A 25,756-nucleotide genomic window follows, 5' to 3' on the forward strand; every position below is an offset into this window, starting at 1 on the left:
TCTAACAACAAACTACTCCAGCAATCGCCTAAAACCCATCTTTTCATTTATTTTGTAGAATCTTGATATTCTCTCTGTGTTATGTGTGGCATTTAAGGTCTCCATTTGTCACAAATTCTTGCTGTGAGTTGTTCTGTAGTTTCTACCTTATAGGTATCCTAAACAGCATCATCAACATACCTGCCCTCATCACACAAGAACTACCAATATGTCGCGAGGGCGGTGCTGTGCCAGTTCTATACAGTTTGACCTATAGGATAAGCCTGACTGCTCTGCGACAAGCTACCAAAGGGTGAGCACAGGTTATCTCGCGAGTGTATCTCACTCATCTATCTGGGACAGTGTCTGGCTTCGATACGTATCAGCCAGCCAGAAAACCGCTAGGCCTAACAGTTACTATTTTACATTCCTGTTATAGCTTAGTTAGTTTGGGTAGTTGTATGTAGGGGTGGGCGTAACTGGCGTAATTCTCTCTAGCATGATTACTGCGAAACTACTTGTAATTAAGCGTAATGGTGTGAGAAGCAGAATCCAGCATTTAGTGCTATTTTCTGGGTCAGAGAATACATTTTGCACTAGGAAAATACCACTAAATGCTACAGGACACGAACAGCAGGAGCCGGCATCTACTCGCTCTCCCTTAGTTCGTTGTTCATGTGCTCCTGCAGTGAGATTTGTGCCCCGAATTACTCTTCAGTTTGGTCATTTCACCTCACACAGATTACTGACGCTGGCATAATTAAAATTTCTCCCAGGTCTAGCTGTAAAGTGCTTTGAATCCCTAGTCCCTTGGGGGCATATGTATGAAACAATTTTTTATTCGCAAACACTGTGATTCGCAAAAAAACAGCGTTTGCGAATAAAAAAATTGCAAAACGCGATTTTCTCATCGCAATTTTAAGGAATCTCTAATTTTGCGATTCTCAATTTTGCGTAAGCATTTAAGTAATCACAAATTGCAATTCTTAAATGCTATGGAACAAGCACCCAAGTTGTGCGATTTCTCCTTAAGAAATCACAAATTACCACCAACTTCAACTTGATGGTAATTTACGATTTCTTTCAAAAATTCATATTTTGGCATTTTTCAAGGTTGCATGTGGCGCACATACATGCCCTTAGGACATGTATGTGCGCCATATGCCCACACATGCTCATTTCAGGGGTGGATCAGGGTGTCCTTGTGACACCCTTGCACCCTTGAAATTATTCTCAATTTGCGATTCTCAAATTGCAAATCGCAAACTGAGAATGACTCCCCATTCATTCCTATGGGCTTCCTGGCCCATAGGAATGAATGGAAATGTATTCCTTAATTGCGATTTTGCAATTTACTAATCGCAATCAAGGAATACCAAGAAATCGCAAATTATTTGCAATTTTTTAAATACATCCAGTTTTGCGATTCTCAAATAGAGATTCTCAAAAAATCACTATTTGAGAATTGCAAAAACGGTTTGTGATACATATGTCCCTTGGTGTTGAATCTATAAGGAACAGACAGTTGAAGCTTTATCCACAGACGAGTACAGTCTTCAGTTTCCTACTAAAAGTAGTGCGAAAGGAGATGAATGTCAGTTGCAATAGTTCTGCAAAAGAGAAGGACTTTCCTACAAAGGGAGTTAAGTTAGCACGAGGGGTAATTACTTCTGGCGAGGAAAAAACACACCTCTCAGAATGCATACATGCATGCATGTAGCATGATAACAAATATGGTCAGTTGAAATACAGCCAGCAACAAAAGCATATTTCAAGCAGTAGGAATAGTGTCGAGAGAACAAAACCTCGCATGAGTAACCAGTGTTGTGGATACTAAGCATGATCAACCATCATGTTGTGGATACTGGTATGGGCTTTCTCCATTTTCAGGCATGTACAGAGCTGATCTTATTTTTAGCACCAAATTCCATCAATTTATAGATATATTATTTCTGTAATGAGAACTGTCATTTGTAATGAAATTACAGATCTTAGTAATACAATTACTGCAGGAAATAGCCCCTGTCTTAACCCGAAGTAGTGGATTTTTCTGCCATGTGGTATTTTCTTGTGCATCAATGGGAAATACTTACCGCCTGGCAGCACTTACCCATTACCACTCACTGTGTTGCCCCACAAACGCCATATTTGAAGCAACACATTGCCTGCTGGTTGTGCAGCTGGAGGCTCATTAAGGACTTGTACAGGGCGTAATGCAGGCCCAAGGCCAATTAATATCTCTGAGATAGGGGAAACTCAGATGCCCCTAATCGCATTCAGCGGGGGAGGGGGGCAACATTTTATATTATCCACTGGACGACCTAGAAGAGTGTGTGGAGGGATGCTTGTGTCACTAAGAGGCCAGGATTAGCATGGGCATATCGTGAAAGACTATGGACCCCATTGAGAATATTGTTTTAGCCATAAATGTATGTTTATGGCTGAAAATACCTCCATTTACTGCTGCCAGAATGAACAAGAGTATTAGAGGCCAACGTAAATAGTGTAATAAATTCCACTCAAGTAGTAGGCGCTACATGGCATAGTTACCCTTGTGAGTTGGTAACACCCGCAAACAGTTTGTGAGTATACAAAAACTTTGATCCGGCCCTAGAATTGGTAAGAAGTATATTAGGAAACAAGTGTGGATTTGCATGGGGGCGCCATCCCCCATGCGTCAATCTACCCTATACAGATCCCGTTACCAGGGCAACAGAAGCCGGTGTGATATATTGCATGACACTCCCAGTAGTGCACCTGGAAACCTGCACCTGGTGCATCTTTTAGAGCATATTACGAAGAATGCATTGCAAATCTAAAACTTAGTGAATACAGATGTAAAATCACTAATTAATGAATTAGCTCCATGTTTGTGCAGACTCTAGTGCACCATGTGTGCAGCCCCAGTGTGCTCTTGCAGCCTTTCCCTTCATAACAACTGGTTTTGTTTCCTACAAAGCTTTAAAGCAGGAATATTTACCAAGTTCTAGCTTTAATCCTCCTGTGGTGATTCAAGTGGACATGGAGCTTGAGAGTAAACTAACCTTTAATTGAAGTCAATGCCATAAGTAGACATCTGAGAGAAGGGTGGTTGTGTGTGCACGCGTGTGTGGGAATTAATGCGCGCCTCCGCACCCACATATGCACCGACTCAGGACTTCCTATTTTGGGGCTGGCCTCTCAGCATGGTGAGTCCCTCTGTGAGCACACCCAACATTCACAACCGGGTGAATTCAAAGATCTCACCACTGCACCTCTTATTCTTATGCCAGAGCCTGATGGATGCAATTCAGATGGAATGGAATGGTCCAGGGAGAGGTAAATCTTTGATAACCTCCATATGCCCTGGAAAGCCTTATGCAGCTTTGCCCATGAAGTGCAGGAGTATAGCCATAGATTGGAAATGGATGTATAATACTGGAAAAAAGCAAACATGATTCCAGATACCCACAGAGAGTCTGAATGATGGAAATACCTTTGGCTCCATCCTGACGTCACGTCCTTTAATGCTATTACTTTGTGAGTCACCAGTGTTATTGTCTGATTCTACAATGGTCCCGACCTTTCTATAAACTGCTATATTCTCTTATCTGTAATTGCATTTTCCAGACCTAATATAATTTTCGGTGCCATATAATGCCCTGTATCAATCTGAACATGCCGTGTGGTGCCTGCATTGCTTACCAATAGCACTGGGAGGATGCCAGCCCAGGGCGAGCCTCATCAGGGAAGAGACAGAAACTAGCAAATGATAAAATGCAGATAGTTCTTCTCATCAGTGCATGATTATGAGCCCTCTGGTGTCACACCCAAAATTTATAATAACAAGTCAAACATGCAACAAATCCACCATGCTTCACCCATCAAAAGCTATCTCAAAGGCCACACTCTAGACCTTATTTGGACCTCGCAACCATGGGCAAGCGTATTGGCCATCAGCCCCTGCGCTTGGTCCGACCACTCGCTAGTTAGCTGTTGGGTCTCGACGGGTAACCCACTGCCACAACCTCCCTCAGAGTGGAGGAAACTAAGACCCTGGAATAAAATTGAGCCAGAGAAACTAGTACACACTCTAATAAGGCTCTCAACCCCAAAATACAAATATAAACAAGGAAACCTTGATCAAGAGTGCGAAGCACTCACGGACACTCTGCGTAGCTCCAGAACGAAGGGAAAAAATGAGAGCCAAGGGAAACGGAGCCCCCTGGTTCAACAAGACTCTGAGAGAAAAGAAGCAAAGCCTCCGCCTTGCGGAGAGGCAGTGGCGTAAAAACTATGACACAGCCAAACTAGCCACATTCAAAACCCTGCCTATCTCTTACAAAAAAAGCATCCTAAACAGGAAAGCCGAAAACTATGAGGCAAGAATTACAGAGGCGGAAAACAAACAAAAAGAAATGTTCCGAATACTACAAGAACTTAGCCACAAAACTGAACCCAAACCAGGGTTTGTGACCATAGACTGCAACATATTCAGTCCTTCTCTCAAAAAATTAGGGACATCATTTCAGAGATCGATAACTCCCCTATCACCCAGAGCCCCCCAGCGCAGCATCAGGACTCCCCCCAGCACCGGAAGCAACTCACCAACTTCCCTTACCTGGACTCAGTTACCCTAACCTCATTAATGAATCGCACCAAATCAGGCTCACCTGCAGACCCCTGCCCCCCAAGGATCTTTTGAATGGCCCTCCCACGGATGGAAAGCCAGATTCTAAAAGTATTGAACCACTCCCTAGAGACAGGCTATTTAATATCCACCTTAAAAGAGGACAGAGTAACCCCCCTGTGGAAAAAACCAGGAGCTGATGACACCAATCTAAAGAACTATAGACCTATCTCCCAATTACCATTCCTTGCAAAGGTCATTCAACAACACGTTCTGAAAACTCTCTCGACATTCCTGGAGGACAACCAGCTACTCCAAGCACAACAGGCGGGTTTCCCATCTCACCACAGCACGGAGTTAGTGATGCTGTCTGTACTCGACGACCTTCGAATTATGGCCGACAATAAAACTCCGAGTGCCCTGATTTTATTAGAGCTCTCAGCGGCATTCGACACGATCAGCCATAAACAACTACAGTCCTGTATCTCAAACCTGGGCATAGATGGAGGAGCACACAAATGGCTAGAATCATTCATGTCAGGTCGATCACAGAGGATGCAGCTGGGGGAGCAGGTATCAGAGAGGGGCTTCCTCACCTGCGGAGTCCCACAGGGCTCTGCATTATCCCCTCTCCTCTTTAACATCTACCCACAGCCCCTGGTAGCAGCCCTAGCCCGCATGGACTGCCATATCTTCAATTACGCGGATGACATACAACTCATCCTTAGAATTGACAACTCCCCACATTCCCAGGAGCTGGCGCAAACCATCCTAAGATTTATAGTGAACTGGATGACTACTAGTTCACTAAAAATCAACCCAGATAAAACTGAAATCCTGGTGATTCCAACAAAAAGTAACCCTGGAATGATCTCTTCTGGCCCCAAGACTTGGGCAATACCCCCACACCAGCACCAGTCGTAAAAAGTCTGGGCATTAAAATAGACTCTCAACTATCTATGGCCAACCAAGTCACCAAAGTAGTCAGTACCTGTATAGGGCTTATGAGAATGCTGCAAAAGCTCGTCCCTATCCTTTCTACAACATCTCTTCAGATGATTGTATCAGCCACAATTGTCTCCCGCCGGGACTACGGGAATGCCCTCTACATCGGCCTCCCCCAAAACCTCATCCATAAGCTACAAGTGGTGCTAAATGATGCAGCCAGGATGATTTTCAGACTCCCCAGAAGTGCTCACGCCACCCCCCTCCTGTGTAGGCTACACTGGCTCCCTATCAAACAAAGAACAAAATTTAAAGGCCTCTGTATTGCCCATAAGGCAATCTACGGAAATGCCCCTACATATATTAAAGACCGACTCAAGAATTACATCCCAGGCAGGACACTGAGATCATCACAGGCCTGCCCCACAGGTATACCCCCCGTTGCAAAACTGCATCTAAAGGGGACAGAGCGTTCTCTGTCCTTCTCCCACAGCTCTGGAATCAGCTGCCGGATTACCTTCGTATGGAACCGGCACTCCTCTCTTTCAGGAAGCAACTCAAGACTGTCCTCTTTAAGGAGGCCTTGAATACTGTCTAACTATCCCCTTCCTCTGCTGCCCTTGATGCATTAGCCTATGGGCCCGGCCTCTCCCTCTCTAGCAGCGCTTAGAGACCTGTTGGTGATTTAGCGCTATACAAAAATAATCTAACATATCATAAACTAACATAACAAAAGCAGGAAGGAGAGACCAAGAAGGAATGTCTCCTTCAGGGTTTCAGTGGGGGTGGAAGGTGAGAAGAGAAGGCAAAAGGACCCATGAATAGTGGTACCCAATGAGGTCCATCTCTCACTCTACGGTGAGTCAAATTCAAATTCAAATTCAAGAATCTTTATTCGGTGAATAAAAAACACCATAAAAGCACATTTATATACACAAATAACAAATAAAACATTATTAAATACTGGTTTAAGATCCTTGTACATAATTGTTATAATAAAAGGATTTGCCAACATAAGGGCCCAATAAATACAAATTCACAATTTTTCATTCATCTCCGCTTGTCTGTCTTAAACGAATAGCAACTTTAATAAAATTCAGAATGCTACATAGAGTTAATGGGTCAGAGGCTTTTAACAGAAATACTAGGGCATCCCTGGCGTGTTCCAGTCGCGCTTTTTTTAAAATATTTACAAGGAATCTACGCCTGGGCATGGAAAAATAGGGACAAAGCAAAACAAAGTGAAGGGTATCCTGCGGAGACCGATTGTCGCAGCCGCAGGGACCCTTCTGCTCAATAGATGAGGTAAACCCTGCAGGTATAGCCAGAATAAAGGGGAGCAGATTCAGTCTGAGACGGCACATTAAAAATCTGTCCTGTGCATTATGCAGAAGGAATAAGTAAGGCTCCATACCCTCCACACTTTTTACCAAACCATGGGCCCTTACAGTCTTTTTCACTCCTTCCGCATCCGCTCGACGTTGGGTTACTTGCCCCAAAAATAATTCCCCAACTCGCTTCTTATGCTGTGCTGAAATAGTGGCAGGGTTTGTGAAAAGATTCCCCAGCCCTATCTCCTCCAAGGTATTTTTCACGTATTTGAGCCAGGGGATGCGCATTGAATGGGTCCTACCTAGGCAGTCCAATAGGATTTCTCTACTTAAATGCGCATCTGGGTTTATCCATATTTTTAACCAGGCCACTATTGGTCTGAGTTTTACCAAATCTTCCAAATATGGCCTCCCTAACTCCCTGTGGGCTATGAAACCAGCCGTGCTGGGTGGCACCCTCAGGATTGCTTTCAAATACCTATTTTCTTCTTGTTGGATACTAACTGTATTCACAAACCCCCAGACTTCTGCCCCATAAATTACTTTGGAGCATGTTATGGAGCCGTACAAATTCATCACCTGTTCCGGACTCCATCTGCCCACCCTCCTACCATATCCAGCTATTGCCCCATTAGAAGCAATCATTTTTGTGCAACGTTCCATCACCAGAGGGGTAAATTGCAGGGCACCGTCAAAAGTTACCCCGAGGTAGGAGAACGTCTTAACCTGCTCCAGGCAGTGTGAGCCAATTGTGTAAACGAATTTGGTGGAAGGTTTTTTGCCGGCCAGAAGCACATATGATTTCCCTAGGTTAACAAATAGGTCTAGGTTACTCATGAACTCCACAAACCCCTCTATCAGGGTTTGTAGGCTGCGTGGTGTTCTTGCTAATAAAACCGCATCATCTGCATAAAGCAGGACGGGGATATGCCGCAGCCCAACCCTTGGGCAGTCTGTCTTTAGACCCAGAAGGAACTGCTCCAGGTTGTTGATATAAAGAGAGAACAGAAAAGGGGCAAGTATACAACCTTGTCTGACTCCACTCCTACATGGAAAGGAGTCAGACAGTCCTCCCTCCCTGTTGAATCTAACCTTGGCCGTGGTGTCACTGTGCAGTTCCCTCAATATGGTGATTAGGCCACTTTCTATCCCCATACCTGACATCATATCCCACAGCTTTCCTCTGTTGACGTGGTCGAATGCTGCTGCCAAGTCCATGAATCCCATATACATGGGTTCATCGCTGGCCAGGGTATACTTGGCAGTCAGCATATATAGGTTTAGGCACTGGTCACTGGTGGACCTCCCTGTCCTGAACCCATACTGAGTATCCGAGAAGATGTTGTTCTCTTCTGTCCATTCGGTCAATCTATTCAGGATTGCCCTTCCCAAAAGTTTGGCCGATACGTCAATCAGGGAAATGGGCCGATAACACTTCGGGTCATCCCTATTGCCCTTCTTAAAAATTGGTACAATGATCGCCTTGGACCATGAAGGGGGGAGACCACAGGTAATGGCGGTATTTAAGACCCTAGTCATCAAGGGAGCCCATAGATCTATATTACTGAGGAACAGGTCTGGCGGAATTCCGTCCGGGCCCGGGGCTTTATTTTTAGTTAGACCCTCCATCCCTGTCACAATCTCCTTAAGAGAGAATGTAACTGGTGGGGCCTGTCTTGAAAATTCCGGTGGTTCCACATGGGTGCCCGACTCATAATTATATAAACCCCTAAAATGGGTTACCCATTGCTCCGGAAGAATATTAGCCCCTATCTCCGGAGAATCATTTTCTAAAAAGGTCGGTTTATTGATGATTCTCCAGAACCCCGCTAAATCTTTTCTTTCCCCAGCTTCCCTTAGATCTGCCCATGCTTCTGCCTGTAAGGCAAGTTTCCTCCTTTTAATCTCTTTTTTATACCTTTCTCTACTGAGCCTAATAATCTGTGGATCCCGTGGTTTCGTCTTGAGGGAACATTTCAGTTCCCTCAGTGCCTTAGAGCAATCTCTATCAAACCAGCGGGGACTTGCCTGGTTACGTATGGGCCCACTAGACCTCAATAATTCATCAATTAGGCTAGCAATGTGGACAAACGCTTCCAGGACCCTTGGGCCCTGTATTTCCAAATCTAAACAATCATTAATGGCCACTAGCCCCTTATCGCCCAGGGTTTTATAAAACTGTGCCCCATCAATTTTAGACCACTTCAATCTCCTGCCTTGATCAGTGGCCCTCTCCTCAATTAGACAACGGGATTTAGTTACACTGCCCGCTTTATAAAGGAACGTTAAGGTGAGCGGATTGTGATCACTAAAACCGCTCCACTCTATCCCTACACTAATTATTTTGTTAATCAACGGTCTCGAGACCAAGATGTAATCTATAATAGATGCACAGCCCCTACCCTTGAAAGTTGGTGGGAGCATACCGTCCAGCTGTGGGTCTATCATGTTAATGGTGTGCTCTAGGTCGTACTTAACCCGAAGCAACCCAAGAGCAACCCCAGTCGGCGTATGTGCAAAATGCGGCCCCTTCTCAATCGGGCATTGCCCCCAATCTGTATTTGCCTTTATCAGAGCCGGACAGAGGTGACAGTTAAAATCTCCTGCCAAAAGTACGCCATGAGACGGCCCATTATTCTGAGATATGATTTCTTGACCCAACCTCTGATCAAGTTCAGCCAATAGGGATGAATTAGTGTTTGATGTCTCACTGTTATAAAAATTAAAAACAGACAATTTCAACCCCTTGCCAGAGAACCGAACTGCCTGTATTCCATACAAATTCCAATCAAGAGACAGCCAGATACCTGGGAGAGATAAATCTACGTAAACGGCTAAGCCCCCCATTGCTCTCCCAGAACTCGATTTTCGGGCGGGGACAAAAAAGCACTTGTAACCCTGAAGATGGTAGTTATTCACCACAGCCCATGTCTCCTGCAAACAAATAACATTGAATTTCCTGACAAAATCAACCCACTCCTTGTTACTAAATATTCCAGCTAAGCCCGCTACATTCCAAGAAATAATCCTCATGTCCTCTCCACCCAATACTGCACCCCCCTGGCTCCTTGATCCCATCTCCTGCAACTCCCCTTGTGCGTCCCCCCCACCTCCTCCCACCAACCCATCTACAGCCATACCATTATCTTCAAAGAACATGGATTCCACCGCCCTGAATGTTTGAATTTGCGGGGTCCGGTGTCTTTGCTCCTCCGATATTAATACTTGAACACCCTTTTCTATGTTCTCCTTAGGGGCCTTCTCTGCTTGTCAATCCACCCCCTCTAGGCCGTTCAGGCAATCAAACCGGTTATAGGTAGGGAGAGGAGGTACTGGTCTGCCAAATAGTGGCCTAGGTTGAAAGGCCTGGTGACTCCCCCTTCTCCCAACCCTCTCCCATCTATCATGATTTTGGGGTGGGTAAAATGGACCTGGGGCGATGGGAAAGAAGAAGGACACACGAAGGGTTTGGATAGTGGATTCCCTTGATATGTTTTCCCCTTGACATATGTGCGACACCGTACCCTTGTCCCTAAAACTCACCAGTAAACAGTCCCCAGGTATGGATTTTTGGGTTCTCCCCACCCATGGGACCCTTCTTACCATTATAATTTCATTATTGAGATGTCTCGGGAGGGGTCTATTTCTGTTTAGCCACTTGATTACCCTGGTTTTTAGGGCACAAAAATCCTCTACTTCTCCTTCATCAAGTTGCGGGACCCCTGCCATAACCACAGTAAGGTCATTAGTCTCTGGTGGTAAGTTAGGACGACGGGGTTTTGCAGGGGGCTTCCTTTGGTGGTCTGGGACGCTATTATCTACCCGGTGAGCCGAAGCTACTGGTACAAGAGAGGGATTAAGTGTATTTACACAGAGTGGGTTGGTAGTTACAGGTTTCGGGTTTAGGGATTGATGCGGGACTACCCCCTTTGCAGCTTGTGGTGGAGCTGAGTTTACTACCCTGTGTGCCGACCCTTGTGGGGCTACAATGGTGGTACTAGATTCTGGGTCACTTCCCTGTCGACCAGCGCGAGTTTTCAGACTTCCCAATGTAGCCTCCAATATGGTTAGCCTGATCTCAATCTTTTTTATACTTTCGCTGATTGGAAGTAGCAGCGACCTTAACAGGAATTCCACATTTCCCAGCGGCACAACAGAGAGGGGGACATTAACAATACTGGTCCCTGCATTATCGATCCGGGCAGGAACTGAGTTCACCTGAACATTAGATTTTGGGAGTGGCTCTGCCGGTGCTTTTACTATAGATGCGGGGGTTTTTAAGGATTTGCCAAAGTCCAGGTGTGAGATCTTGGGTTTACTACTTCCCTGCGCTCCCTTTGCCCTTCTCCTACGCTTTTTTGGAGGGGGTCCCAAAATTACTTGTGTGTTCACTACTTTCAGTTTGGGGTTTCTATCATTATGAACTTTGGGCGGTTGTGAAATTAAATCAATAGTCCCCCTGGCGGGGCTGGGGCTTATAACCAAAGCTGGACTCCTAATTCCAACTGGTGGTGTGTCAACACACTCCCTTAGCAGGAGTGGGACATCCTCAATGCGAGTAAGCTCCTCCCTAAATGTGATAGATTGTTCTCCCATGGGGGTATTTTTCAAATTATCTACTGATCGTCTCCGTTCCGCCCTCAGCCTGGACACATTTCCCTCTTTGTCAGCTTCCCCCACTGCCCGTGAGAAATAGTTTTCAAGTGTCCCAGTTTTCGCTCCTCCCGGTTTCTGTGGGGTACTCTCCCTAACCGGGGAAGGCATTATTTTACTCAGAGAGACTCCGATATGCCTCACAGGGCAGGTAAACACATTAATAATTCAATAGTTCCAGCAGTTACCTGCACAGTCAATCAAACAAAACCAAGAGAGTAGGCCCAGCCCAGCCTACTCCGGCCTGTGACGGCCTTGGACGGTCCCGCCCTTGTCCCGGGCTTCTCCCGGCGCTCCCGCGCGCTCCCGCGCAGCGGGGGTTCAAGGCGATTAATATAGTATAGGGCAAATAGGTGGAGTGGTGGGAGGGGTCGGGGAGAGCGGCCCAGGTGTAACTAATCAGGCAGGCGGGCGCTCCTGGGATATGCAGTCCCAGCAGAGCGCGCGCACTCACTCGCAGCCCCGGCTATCAGACTTCCCTCAATGTCCCCTTGTCGAAGACAGCAGGCAGCACTCCTGGCGCAGCGGGACCCGCGGAGCGGGTTCCGCAAGAAGTAGGCTTTAACAGGCAATCCAGGTGGGTCCACAAAAAGTTCAGCAAGGCGTCCCACTCGCAGGCACTGTAAGCACAGTTAATGAAGGCTCGGTGGAGGGGTGGGAGGGGTCGGGGAGAGCGGCCCAGGTGTAACTAATCAGGCAGGCGGGCGCTCCTGGGATATGCAGTCCCAGCAGAGCGCGCGCACTCACTCGCAGCCCCGGCTATCAGACTTCCCTCAATGTCCCCTTGTCGAAGACAGCAGGCAGCACTCCTGGCGCAGCGGGACCCGCGGAGCGTGTTCCGCAAGAAGTAGGCTTTAACAGGCAATCCAGGTGGGTCCACAAAAAGTTCAGCAAGGCGTCCCACTCGCAGGCACTGTAAGCACAGTTAATGAAGGCTCGGTGGAGGGGTGGGAGGGGTCGGGGAGAGCGGCCCAGGTGTAACTAATCAGGCAGGCGGGCGCTCCTGGGATATGCAGTCCCAGCAGAGCGCGCGCACTCACTCGCAGCCCCGGCTATCAGACTTCCCTCAATGTCCCCTTGTCGAAGACAGCAGGCAGCACTCCTGGCGCAGCGGGACCCGCGGAGCGGGTTCCGCAAGAAGTAGGCTTTAACAGGCAATCCAGGTGGGTCCACAAAAAGTTCAGCAAGGCGTCCCACTCGCAGGCACTGTAAGCACAGTTAATGAAGGCTCGGTGGAGGGGTGGGAGGGGTCGGGGAGAGCGGCCCAGGTGTAACTAATCAGGCAGGCGGGCGCTCCTGGGATATGCAGTCCCAGCAGAGCGCGCGCACTCACTCGCAGCCCCGGCTATCAGACTTCCCTCAATGTCCCCTTGTCGAAGACAGCAGGCAGCACTCCTGGCGCAGCGGGACCCGCGGAGCGGGTTCCGCAAGAAGTAGGCTTTAACAGACAATCCAGGTGGGTCCACAAAAAGTTCAGCAAGGCGTCCCACTCGCAGGCACTGTAAGCACAGTTAATGAAGGCTCGGTGGAGGGGTGGGAGGGGTCGGGGAGAGCGGCCCAGGTGTAACTAATCAGGCAGGCGGGCGCTCCTGGGATATGCAGTCCCAGCAGAGCGCGCGCACTCACTCGCAGCCCCGGCTATCAGACTTCCCTCAATGTCCCCTTGTCGAAGACAGCAGGCAGCACTCCTGGCGCAGCGGGACCCGCGGAGCGGGTTCCGCAAGAAGTAGGCTTTAACAGGCAATCCAGGTGGGTCCACAAAAAGTTCAGCAAGGCGTCCCACTCGCAGGCACTGTAAGCACAGTTAATGAAGGCTCGGTGGAGGGGTGGGAGGGGTCGGGGAGAGCGGCCCAGGTGTAACTAATCAGGCAGGCGGGCGCTCCTGGGATATGCAGTCCCAGCAGAGCGCGCGCACTCACTCGCAGCCCCGGCTATCAGACTTCCCTCAATGTCCCCTTGTCGAAGACAGCAGGCAGCACTCCTGGCGCAGCGGGACCCGCGGAGCGGGTTCCGCAAGAAGTAGGCTTTAACAGGCAATCCAGGTGGGTCCACAAAAAGTTCAGCAAGGCGTCCCACTCGCAGGCACTGTAAGCACAGTTAATGAAGGCTCGGTGGAGGGGTGGGAGGGGTCGGGGAGAGCGGCCCAGGTGTAACTAATCAGGCAGGCGGGCGCTCCTGGGATATGCAGTCCCAGCAGAGCGCGCGCACTCACTCGCAGCCCCGGCTATCAGACTTCCCTCAATGTCCCCTTGTCGAAGACAGCAGGCAGCACTCCTGGCGCAGCGGGACCCGCGGAGCGGGTTCCGCAAGAAGTAGGCTTTAACAGGCAATCCAGGTGGGTCCACAAAAAGTTCAGCAAGGCGTCCCACTCGCAGGCACTGTAAGCACAGTTAATGAAGGCTCGGTGGAGGGGTGGGAGGGGTCGGGGAGAGCGGCCCAGGTGTAACTAATCAGGCAGGCGGGCGCTCCTGGGATATGCAGTCCCAGCAGAGCGCGCGCACTCACTCGCAGCCCCGGCTATCAGACTTCCCTCAATGTCCCCTTGTCGAAGACAGCAGGCAGCACTCCTGGCGCAGCGGGACCCGCGGAGCGGGTTCCGCAAGAAGTAGGCTTTAACAGGCAATCCAGGTGGGTCCACAAAAAGTTCAGCAAGGCGTCCCACTCGCAGGCACTGTAAGCACAGTTAATGAAGGCTCGGTGGAGGGGTGGGAGGGGTCGGGGAGAGCGGCCCAGGTGTAACTAATCAGGCAGGCGGGCGCTCCTGGGATATGCAGTCCCAGCAGAGCGCGCGCACTCACTCGCAGCCCCGGCTATCAGACTTCCCTCAATGTCCCCTTGTCGAAGACAGCAGGCAGCACTCCTGGCGCAGCGGGACCCGCGGAGCGGGTTCCGCAAGAAGTAGGCTTTAACAGGCAATCCAGGTGGGTCCACAAAAAGTTCAGCAAGGCGTCCCACTCGCAGGCACTGTAAGCACAGTTAATGAAGGCTCGGTGGAGGGGTGGGAGGGGTCGGGGAGAGCGGCCCAGGTGTAACTAATCAGGCAGGCGGGCGCTCCTGGGATATGCAGTCCCAGCAGAGCGCGCGCACTCACTCGCAGCCCCGGCTATCAGACTTCCCTCAATGTCCCCTTGTCGAAGACAGCAGGCAGCACTCCTGGCGCAGCGGGAGCCGCGGAGCGGGTTCCGCAAGAAGTAGGCTTTAACAGGCAATCCAGGTGGGTCCACAAAAAGTTCAGCAAGGCGTCCCACTCGCAGGCACTGTAAGCACAGTTAATGAAGGCTCGGTGGAGGGGTGGGAGGGGTCGGGGAGAGCGGCCCAGGTGTAACTAATCAGGCAGGCGGGCGCTCCTGGGATATGCAGTCCCAGCAGAGCGCGCGCACTCACTCGCAGCCCCGGCTATCAGACTTCCCTCAATGTCCCCTTGTCGAAGACAGCAGGCAGCACTCCTGGCGCAGCGGGACCCGCGGAGCGGGTTCCGCAAGAAGTAGGCTTTAACAGGCAATCCAGGTGGGTCCACAAAAAGTTCAGCAAGGCGTCCCACTCGCAGGCACTGTAAGCACAGTTAATGAAGGCTCGGTGGAGGGGTGGGAGGGGTCGGGGAGAGCGGCCCAGGTGTAACTAATCAGGCAGGCGGGCGCTCCTGGGATATGCAGTCCCAGCAGAGCGCGCGCACTCACTCGCAGCCCCGGCTATCAGACTTCCCTCAATGTCCCCTTGTCGAAGACAGCAGGCAGCACTCCTGGCGCAGCGGGACCCGCGGAGCGGGTTCCGCAAGAAGTAGGCTTTAACAGGCAATCCAGGTGGGTCCACAAAAAGTTCAGCAAGGCGTCAGATACCGATGTACAGTGCACAAAAGCCAAGGACCCAGAGAGGACAATTTAGAAACAGCTGCATCTTCTTGAGCCAATTGCAGGCAAGAATCAACGGATGTTCAGGAAAGAAATCCATGAAGACATAAGATTTCAGGATTGGTCACTTCTTGTAGGCGTGAGTAACCACAGAACAAATGTGGGAAAAAAGGCGTCCCTGCAAAACAAAGGGTTCCCTTAAAAATGGAATCTGCAGTGTCTTTCGACTATTTTGGCATGATGGTGTCTGATGCTTGTGTCCGATTCTGCTTTAGACTCCTGCTGGCGTCACCGCCTATGCTCAGGGTGCCTAATCGTGGTGGTGGTAGAAGTCCTGAGGACAGGTTGTGCAACCTGCCTCACGCGCTGAGCTGCGGCACAGCAAATCTGACTCCTGGAGACATGGACAGGCTTATGTTTTATAATTTGAAGGCCAAGGTTCCCCTCCTAGCATGATGCAATTTCAACAGACTAAAAGTGCGGCAGACGTGAATACTGAATCTTTTGACCAATACCTCTACAGGCAGTTGCGCCACATTGATCCCAATCATTGACTATTGTACTTTATTAATCCCATAGGGTTAGTAAACAGTGATCAGCAGTACACTAAGGGCCCGATGTAGGTAATAGGGAAATACTGATTCCTAAATACCGAATTTTACCGATTCGGTATTTAGAAATCGGTATAAAAAAATACTGAATTCTTAATATTCGTTATTACCAAATCGATAATTGAGATTCTGTAATAACGAATACTTACCAATTCCTTTCTATGGGCTTGGAGGCCCATAGGAATGAATGTGAAGACATTCGGTATTACCGATTCTGTATTACCGAATGGGTAATACCGGGAGGTATTTCAAGGGTGCCAGGGTGTCCAAAGGACACCCTGTTGCACCCCTGAAATGTGCGTTTGTGCACATGTGGCACACATGCATGCCCTGAGGGTATGGATGTGTGCCACATGGCACATTTCAAAAAGCAAAAAAGTGCTTTTTGAAAGGAAATCACTACATACCTCCAACTTGAAGTTGGTGGTAAATAGAGATTCCTTAAGGCTGAGGTGCACTGTTTTAAGTGCTACCTACATTGCATTTAAGGAATCGGTATTACCGATTCCTTAAATGCAAGGCCAATAAGGAATCGGTATTAAGGAATATGTATTTACCGATTCCTTATTACCGATTCCTTCCCTACATCCCACATGGCTAAATAACGGTCGGTAACAGTGAAATTTAACGAATTTCACCATTACCGACCGGTATTTGCCCACCTACATCTGGCCCTAAATGCCTTGAAACCAAAATCTAGCGAACAAATGTGGATGAAATAAACTATAGGTGTTGAGAAGCATACCACAGTGGTGGCAAGAATCAACAAATAGGTAGTCTATGCATCCTCGTGCTGCCCTTGACTGACATTTTTCTTTCCATACCCTTCCTACCAACAAGATCACCTGTTTAGATGTTGTAGGGTGGCCAATAGTTCCATCAGCTATAATCCTAGTTTAAGTATCTCCCTAATAGTATACATATTAGGTGATGTCCTGATAACCTATTAAAAGTGGAAGACAACTATATCCAGTTATGGGATAGTACAAATTACACACTTGCAGTTAGCAATAGTTTAAATTGTATTGAAAGGGCATTTTAGATTTGGCATCTATCTTCTCTGGATTCTGAATACAGATATGATCAATTTCACTTTCACTAAAACACAAATAATTAAAATGTGTCTAGATTAATAGCTTACCGACTGCATTGTGCCTGATCACACGTGCAGATCCTCCTAAAAAAGTGCACTGAGGTGCCTGGGTAAGTAGGGCAATGCATTACATTACCAGTGCATTTTTGTTCTCTTCTTTCTTTCCATTTGTTTGACCTATTCTAATATTTTAGTCTCTCTCCTGTTACTAACCTATGTTCATCGGGTTACAGCAAATCAATGTCAATACTGCCTTTTCTTTGCTCCAATAAGAATCCGATTTTCCTCTGATGTGCATTAAAACCTAAAAGGGGTTTCTTACATGTTCTAAGTTAACTAACTGCTAGGAAAATCCCAGACTGCTTTAATAAAATTATCTGGAAAGTCTGTTTATTTTTTAAATGTAAAATTTACATTGAAACCTTAGAGGCACCACGTTAAAACAGCTACATATTTTCTATTGTATTTTCTTGTTTGTGGCGTATGGGTACGATAAAAAAATATATGACTATCACATCAGCTTGCCAAAGGCAGGCCTATTGGCTTTTACCAAGACATAATTCCAGTTTGGCCATGAGAGGGAAGGCGGGTGATTTGCAAGTTTGCATGTTGCTAACAGCTTTGCTATATCATAAATCAATTCTGACATCCATCAATGCTGTGACCTAACATGCCATGTGAATGTGGAACCCTCCCTCTGGGTCCTGGCACCAGGCACCACTTATAAAATGATCAATCGCCCTTCCCATCATACCAAGGATTTATGCTTTGAGGGACTTCTCATTAGAATTCAGCTGGCCTGCTGCATACAGCAGCACTGATTAAAACACACTCATGAATATATTCATTGCAGTGCAAATGAGAATGTCGCTTTCTAAATGACTCCCTTTGTAAATTTGCTTTCACCAAACATTGCTTAAAGGATCCCTACTAATAATGTCATTAGTCAAGTAATATTTTATTAACAAAAAGACTGACTCCTGCTGTTAGAATCAATCAAAATAGACCACCCTAATGAAACAATAATTAAACAACATTGGGAGAAATGCATTTAAATTGAATAACTCCATACTCCCCAAATTACCCATAAGCTCATTAATGTGTGACTACAGGCCAAAACAAAATTATTCAGAGTTAAAAAAGGAATCGATTATGAAGACTTTACCGCTAAAGAAGAGCTACATTTTTAGGTCATGCTTTGTTAGCCTTTCTGGTTACATTTTGAGACCTTAATGTTTATAAATATTAGGATTTTGTTCAGAAATCCACTTTGTACATGCTGCTAAACTAAACATGGAGTGGCTATTCCAACAGGTTTGACGTTTGTACAGTGCATGGACACAGCCACACTCCAGACATCCATACATTGATCAGGATGATAATGACTTGTCTTTAACCCCTTCGCTGCGGGGGTTATTCCCCCGCTGTGCTGAGGGGGAGGGGGCGCGCACTGCGCCCCCATGCTCATGACGAGCTCAGCTCGTCATGAGCTATGGCGCTCCGGTGCTCATGACGAGCTGAGCTCGTCACAGGTGTATTGACTCCCGTGGAACGCTCAGCACAGCGGGGGAATTCTTCCCGCACCTGAACGTTCCACGGGCCATGACGAGCTGAGCTCGTCATGAACACCGGAGCGTCGTGGCTCATGACGAGCTCAGCTCGTCATTAGCGTCGAAGGTGTTAAATAACTTATATTACTGGGCCTCCCACCTTGTCAATATTAACGGATGGGTCTTCTCTCCACTTGAGGAACCGGCATACAGAGTGGACCGGCTATCAATGAGCAGTAGTAACTATAGGATGGAGCTGTTTAGAAAACGAGGAGGCAATCCACTCCTTCCGATGCACACCCGTACAGTTATCGTCGACGTATGGCATAAGGCGACTAAAATGACAGGGTGGGAGGCCAAGCTCACGGAGCACACCCCTCTATGGGACAGAGACTGGTTGAGTGAACTGAAGTGACTAAAGGGATCCGGACAATTGGGTCTTATTGGGATCGATTGATTGGGCGATGTTTGGAAGAGAGGCAAGATGTTAGATTTCAACACCTTGAGGGAGGAGTTCCAAATGGGAGGGAGGGAATTCGTCAGATACCGACAGCTATGGCATGCTCTTCACTGTCACCTGAAGGATGGCACTCCATTAGCAGAGTATTCGCAACTGGAGGACCGCCTCCTCCTAGATCCCATTATTGATATATCAATATCTCTCACTAATAAGAAGCTTGTGAATAACTCCTCAGACTGCTTGGGCCCTCTGCGAGAGGCATGGGAATTGGACGTGGGTCTCCTCGAGTACCATGACTGGGCCGAGGCCTTACAGAGCCCTAGAGAATTTGCCATTCAGGCACGTTTTAGGCTTGTCCAGCTTCGTATTCTCCATAGATTGTATGCCTCTCGCATGGTCAACGTACGCATGGGTAGCTGTACAATGGATTTGTGTGTTCGGGGATGTGGGGAGTCCAGGTCCTTTTTTTATATTCTATTGTCCTGCCTCAAAATTCAAGGACACTGGGATGGTATTACTCGCGTGATGACAGAGGTGGTGGAAGAGAGTGTCCCACTAGACCCGAGGTGGCATATACCGGGAGTGACGGGAGAGACGACTTGGTCACAATGGGCCAAGACTTGGCTGGCCTTAGCAGGGGGTGTAGCCAAGAGAAACATCTCCCAGGCATGGTGGGGCAGCGCCGACACTGGAAGCCTGGAAGAAAGATATGGATTGGTGTCAGGCTGTGGAGCCAAAAAGATATGGGGTGTGTGGGCGCAATATCAAGGTCCATGGACAGTGTCACAGGGGGTGCTCTTGTAATTGTTCTAGAGACGAGAGGTTCCTATATTCATAGGTTGTACGGATAATAACAGCTAGTATGTGCCAACAACATTTGTCATGTTCTGGGATGCCTGTGATAATGTTCATCCTGTACTGTTACAATGTAACCAATGATGATCTGAAGCTTGTTGTTCTTTTTCTTTTTCTTAATGTTTAATAAAAAGATTTAAAAAAAATATATAACACTTCATACTATGCATCTGTCAGTTCTAATGGGTGTAAATGGCAGGAGGACATAATACTGATAATATGGATCTCATTTCATTGACCTTGGAAGGTTGAGTTGGCCTTGCTGGGATTTGAGCTTCTGATGTGAAGATCAAACATCATTGAGCAAGTGTAACTGATTGAATCACCCTGGTACCATGCCACATACATGCAAACAGACAGAGCTACAGAGCAGCAGACATACATGTTCATATACAGACCAAAGGACCTACTTGCAAACACACACATATAGAGAAACAAACAGGCACCCATGCCCCCTAATTCAAAAGTACCAAAGAATTCAGACCACTAAACTTGCAGTTCCCCACACCCACCACCCAAGGGGCATGAACAATTTTATGTTAGCTGCTTGTATAGCGCTTTGTGCTCTGTTGAAGTCCGTTCGTTGTGCTTTGCTACATGTGACGGGAGAGAGGAAAAATAGGAGTGAGAGACAAGTGATGAGAGAAGGGGCCTGAAGAATGGAATGAACTACTCAAACACAGTGAAACCAAACTTAGGTATCTAGGCGCTGAAAAGATATCTTTCATTTTGTAGCAGCTTTACCAAGACGTTGCGCCAGAGCAAAGTCACAAATTGTGATGCAAAGCGACACAAAGACTTGAAAGGGTGTTTGCTTTTCAACACAAAGCTTTTTTGTACTGGTAGAGCTCCGTGTGTTCACTGCAAATAGTGCTTTGTGCTTCTTTGCCCTACTGTGCGCCACTTTGCATCAAGGGGGAGTTCTAAGGGTGGTACTTGGGCGTTCAGAAGAAACACCCATGTTTAGTGGGGGCTATCCATGGCAGAGTGGTGTAAAACAGACTATCAGCTAGATTCATCATTATCCCGTTTTTCGAGTCCTTAATAGCTATTCGTAAAGAATCGCTATTAAGGACTTGCAAAACGGGATTCATGTAGGAATTGCAAAAAATATTGCGATTCCTACATCTTCCTTATTTGCGATTAGCAAATTGCTAATCGCAAATAAGGAATAACTTCCCATTCATTCCTATGGGCCTACAGGCCTACAGGCCCATAGGAATGAATGGGGAGTTATTCCTTATTTGCGATTAGCAAGTTGCTAATCGCAAATAAGGATGCGATTTCAAGGGTGCCAGGGGTGTCCAAAGGACACCCTGTAGCACCCCTGAAATGCAAATTTACACAGGTGTTGCGCACACACATGTCCAAAGGACATGTGTGTGTGTAACATGCAACTGAGAAAAATGCACTAAAGTGCTTTTTTCTATTTTTTCGCTATTTACCACGAAGTCAGACTTTGTGGTAAATAGCGGCCAAAAATTGCGAATTCGCAATTTAAAAATGGTTAATGAATTGCATTTAAGGAATCTCAAATAGAGATTCCTTAAATGCAATTCCTCGCAAATATGCGATTTCGCAAATAGCGATTTTTGCATTTGGGATGATGAATCCCAAATGCAAAAATTGCGCTCGCAAAGGGCCAGATTCTGAGAATCTGGCCCTTTGCGAGCCGATTTTTTGTTCATGAATCTAGCTGTATTACCTGAAAAAAGAGGTACGAGTAAAACAATATAGCCCTTATTCCAAGTTATAAGGAGTTAAAGTCACCAAAGGGAAATACCACAAACTCGCTTGATGTCCTCAGATAATTTTATCTCTGCATTTTCAGTTCTACCAGTCAGATTGAAGGAGAATGTGTGGGATCAGGTTTAATGCATGGTAAAACCCTATATTTTCACTTGTTTTGTCCTGTCTTCACCCTAGAACATTCTGCTGTAATTTGAGAAATGAAAACCAGTAGGCCAGTGTGGAAATACTGCCAGAGCTCAAAACCAGATGCACACAACACTGATCATCAGGGGAATGAAGCAGTATGGCCGGGGAAATAGTAGCTCCTTGGATGCCTCTCCAAAACCACTGTCACAACCCCCTCAAGTACCCTCTGTGTAGTTAGCCTAGATTGCAGTGCTTTACCTTGGTGGTGCCTTATGGCATGCTATGATTTCATGCCCAGAGTTTCCCCTCTTCCATGGATTCCCTTCCACCCGGGCTTGTAAGCATTCCGTGAACACGTGAACCAGTGGCTTAGCTTGCTCCTGCTGTTGCTGGGGCCTTGGAGTGCTTTTCCTTGTGCAGGTTTAGAAAAAAATTTAACATTCATTTCCTGTTAAATTATTCTATCTGTTAGTTTGCACCCGCTCCTCCTGTGGGGATTTAAAACAATATACTAATACATGTCTCCTTCAGGAGTCTTTGTCTTGGAGAACGTTCCAGATTGCCACGTGCCACAAGTGATCCTGCTGCATCCATTGGACCCTGAGACTGTATATAAACCACACCCAAAAACGAGCCCCTTCCTTGGCCTACTCTCCTAGTGGAACACGTTTCCTGCCTTCCCACTCACCTGAAGAATCAACAGGACCAGGGCCGTGTTCTTTCTTGCTGCCATTCAAGCCCTCGGGTGATTTCCTTGGCTCCAGCTCCCTCGCGCACCCTTTGTCTCCGCCTCTGGCTCAGCTACTCCAGTTCTTTGGTGACTTCCTGAGTCAAGACCTTCTTCAAACTTAGGACAAGTTGAAGTACTAGGCTAAGTACTTGATATCAGGTTAGTGTGCACTAACTGTCCTTTTGTAGCAGTAAGCAGGTCGTAGTATCTGCGTCCTCAAGACTATAGACTTTTCTTCAAGTTTCCTCTCAGTGACTTCCCTCCAGTTCACCTTGATTGTTCTTGCTCCAGACCCATCCTGCAACTTTGGCCTATGAACTGTTTTCCTACAAGGACTTAAGATTTCGCGCTGTGCTTCTCTGATGAACAGTAGTGACTAGAGAATTCTCCTTTGAGCGTTTGATTCATGTGTGATCCTTGTACAAAGATCAATGAGCCTTGAATATCTTGGGAGTGTCATACTCCAATCCGTGTACCTTGTATATCTTGGGAGTGTTATACTTCAACTTGAGTGCCTAGTTTTACCTTGAGAGTCCAAGAAACTCCAACCCATGTTTCAAGTGTAACTCCACCCATGTTTCAATCAATCAATCAATCAGGGATTTGTATAGCGCACTACTCACCCGTGAGGGTACCAAGGCGCTGGGGGGGAGGGGTCAGCTCTGGATCAGTCAAAGAACCAGGTCTTGAGGTCCTTTCTGAACGTGTACAGGGTCGGGGAGGGTTGATGTTTACAGGGAGCTTGTTCCAGGTTTTAGCTGCAGAGTAGGAGAAGGCTCTCCCTCCAGTTCTGTTTCTAGGGATGCGTGGTACCTCCGAGAATGCGAGGTCGGCAGAGTGGGGGGTTTTCTTGGGTACATGGAAGGAAAGTCTCTCATTGAGGTATGTCGGTCCGATGTTGTGGAGGGATTTTTAGGCGTGGGTGAGGAGTTTGAAGGTAACACTCTTCTCGACAGGGAGCCAGTGGAGGCCTCGTAGGTGCTGGGTCATGTGCTCATGGTGCAGTGTCCCAAGGACTAGTCTGGGTGTGGCGTTATGGATGGTGTGGAGCCTGTGTAGAAGTGACTTGTTGATTCCGGCGTGGAGGTTGTTGAAGTAGTCCAGTCTGCTGGTGATGAGTGCGTGGGTGACGGTTCTTCTGAAATCGGGGGATCCACTTGAAGGTCTTACGGAGGATGCAAATGCAGTTGAAGCTTGTGGAGGCGACGGCGTTGATCTGGTGGGTAATGGAGAGAGAGGAGTCAAGGATAATGCTGAGGTTCTGAGCGTGGTCTGTAGGGATGGGTGAGCTCCCGAGGGCGGAGGGCCACCAAGTGTGGTCCCAGGCAAAGGTGCAGGGACCGAGGATGAGGACCTCAGTTTTCTCTGACTTCAGCTTCAGGCAGCTGTCCTTCATCCTGGCTGCCACGTTCTTCAAGCCTTCCTGGAAACAGAGTCTGGTATCTTTGGGATTCTTTGTGAGCAAGAGGATGAGCTGGGTATCGTTGGCGTGGGATACGATGTTGAGCCCATGCTGTCTAACTATGGCGGCGAGGGGAGTAATGTGGATGTTGAAGAGCGTGGAGCTGAGTGATGATCCCTGGGGTACTCCGTAGTTGATTTCCGTGGGTTTGGAGAGGAAGGGGGAGTTAGATCCTCTGGGTTCTGCTGGAGAGGAAGGAATGGATCCAGTTGAGGGTGGTTCCTTGGATTCCAGCGTCGTGCAGTCTGGCTGCTAGAGTGCGAGGAGAGACGTGTCGGCGGCGGCAGAGAGGTCTAGAAGGATGAGGGATGCAGTGCGTTTTACTTTGGAAGTTTCAGAGGCTCTAATCAATATATAGAGGTCTTCCTCAAGAGCATCAGAGATACCTATTTGTGAACCTGTTTAACCAGCTTACATAACAAATTGTAGAAGAAGCTTGTAATGGAAATGTTACTAAAGTTGGCAATGTGTAAGAAGGCCTGCTAGTGTACTGATGGTGATTGCCTCCTCTTGTTATTTGCAGTGCATTGCGTTATCACAAACTCAGAGGCTCCGGTCCAGTGCATATCTATCTCACAGACAGAAGATTTCTGAAGCAACAAATCCTGTTACGGAGCGTTGTCCAATTGCTGAGCTTATCCAGTGCCACAAGTCTCTATTTTCTTATTTTTTCCCAACCCCCAACCCCTGCCCCCTTTCCCCTGGAGGCCGGCTTGTGCTAGAATGCATAGCTTCCTTCACTATGCCCGGTTTTCAGAGAGTCTTGCATCGACTCTAGTGTCATCTCCGTGGTTGGGACCAGGTGAGTGCATGGCTCCCACCAAGCAGAAGGGTTGCCAGCGTGTTGGATGATAAGGTGTGTGCGATGGTACCTGTTTATGGAAGAACCCTGTTATGCAGTAAAGTTTTTCTGGTGACAGCTCATCCAGGTTAGATATAGGGTCAAAGTAATATAATGGGGAATGTGAGACGCCATACATGAAACCCAAGCATGCAGCTTTAACAAAGGCAATGGAAGCACATGGACTGAAAGGAAACCTTTTGTTTGCACACATTGAACTCTAATCAGCTCTAGATTCCTTGCTACAGGTTCATTTGATTCATGGTAGGAAGGAGGTTCTAGCAAGTTGAAAGAGTTGGGCTTAGATGATGTATATGAGTGAAAGGGAGACAGCATTAGAAATAGCAAAATATATTGTCTGGAGGATGAATGGGCCACAATCGACATACTTAGCTACACACCTGTTGAAACCTATTCATGTTGATACATATGCAGTAGTTGCATAGTCCAAGACTAGCCAAAAGTCAGCAGAGAAGTACATAGGGTCAAAGGTACGGTCAACATGTGATTGGTGGGTTGGCTGAGTGAATCATTACTGCATTGTGCAGCAGCATTCTTCAAACTGATGCTTCTTCTGCTGTTTCCTGAATTAGAGTAGAGTTGGGGCAGTTGTGATGGGTTCCTTTAGGGTGAGTTCTGTGTCCAGGGTGAATCCAAGTGGAAGAGGTGTGGCGCAGCGGCCAGGGTGCCTGACTCCGGACCACGGGGTTCACGGTTTGATCGCCGGCTGCAAGTTAGCCCAGCACCAGGTGACTCTGGGTAAAAGCTTGCTTAATCTTCCCGAAGGTCCCCAGCGCCGAGACACCTCTCCGGAGGTAGCTGTGCGCTTTACAAATGCTGGTATTTAATTTTTCAAGTAACTTGACCATGGGTGAGAACTAGAGTTCAAATCCATTAAAGTTCATGTCATT

The 25,756-nt window shown here is 47.5% G+C and overlaps 1 protein-coding gene across 5 annotated transcripts in view; it reads right to left on the reverse strand.

Annotated features, from left to right (window-relative positions):
- The window catches only part of ARRB1 (arrestin beta 1), an 841,034-nt gene that overhangs the window by 101,608 nt on the left and 713,670 nt on the right, over window positions 1-25,756 (reverse strand). The gene's annotated exons all lie outside the window — the stretch shown is intronic.

Source organism: Lissotriton helveticus, chromosome 8, assembly GCF_964261635.1.
Source record: "Lissotriton helveticus chromosome 8, aLisHel1.1, whole genome shotgun sequence".
Classification (NCBI taxonomy): Eukaryota; Metazoa; Chordata; class Amphibia; order Caudata; family Salamandridae; genus Lissotriton; species Lissotriton helveticus.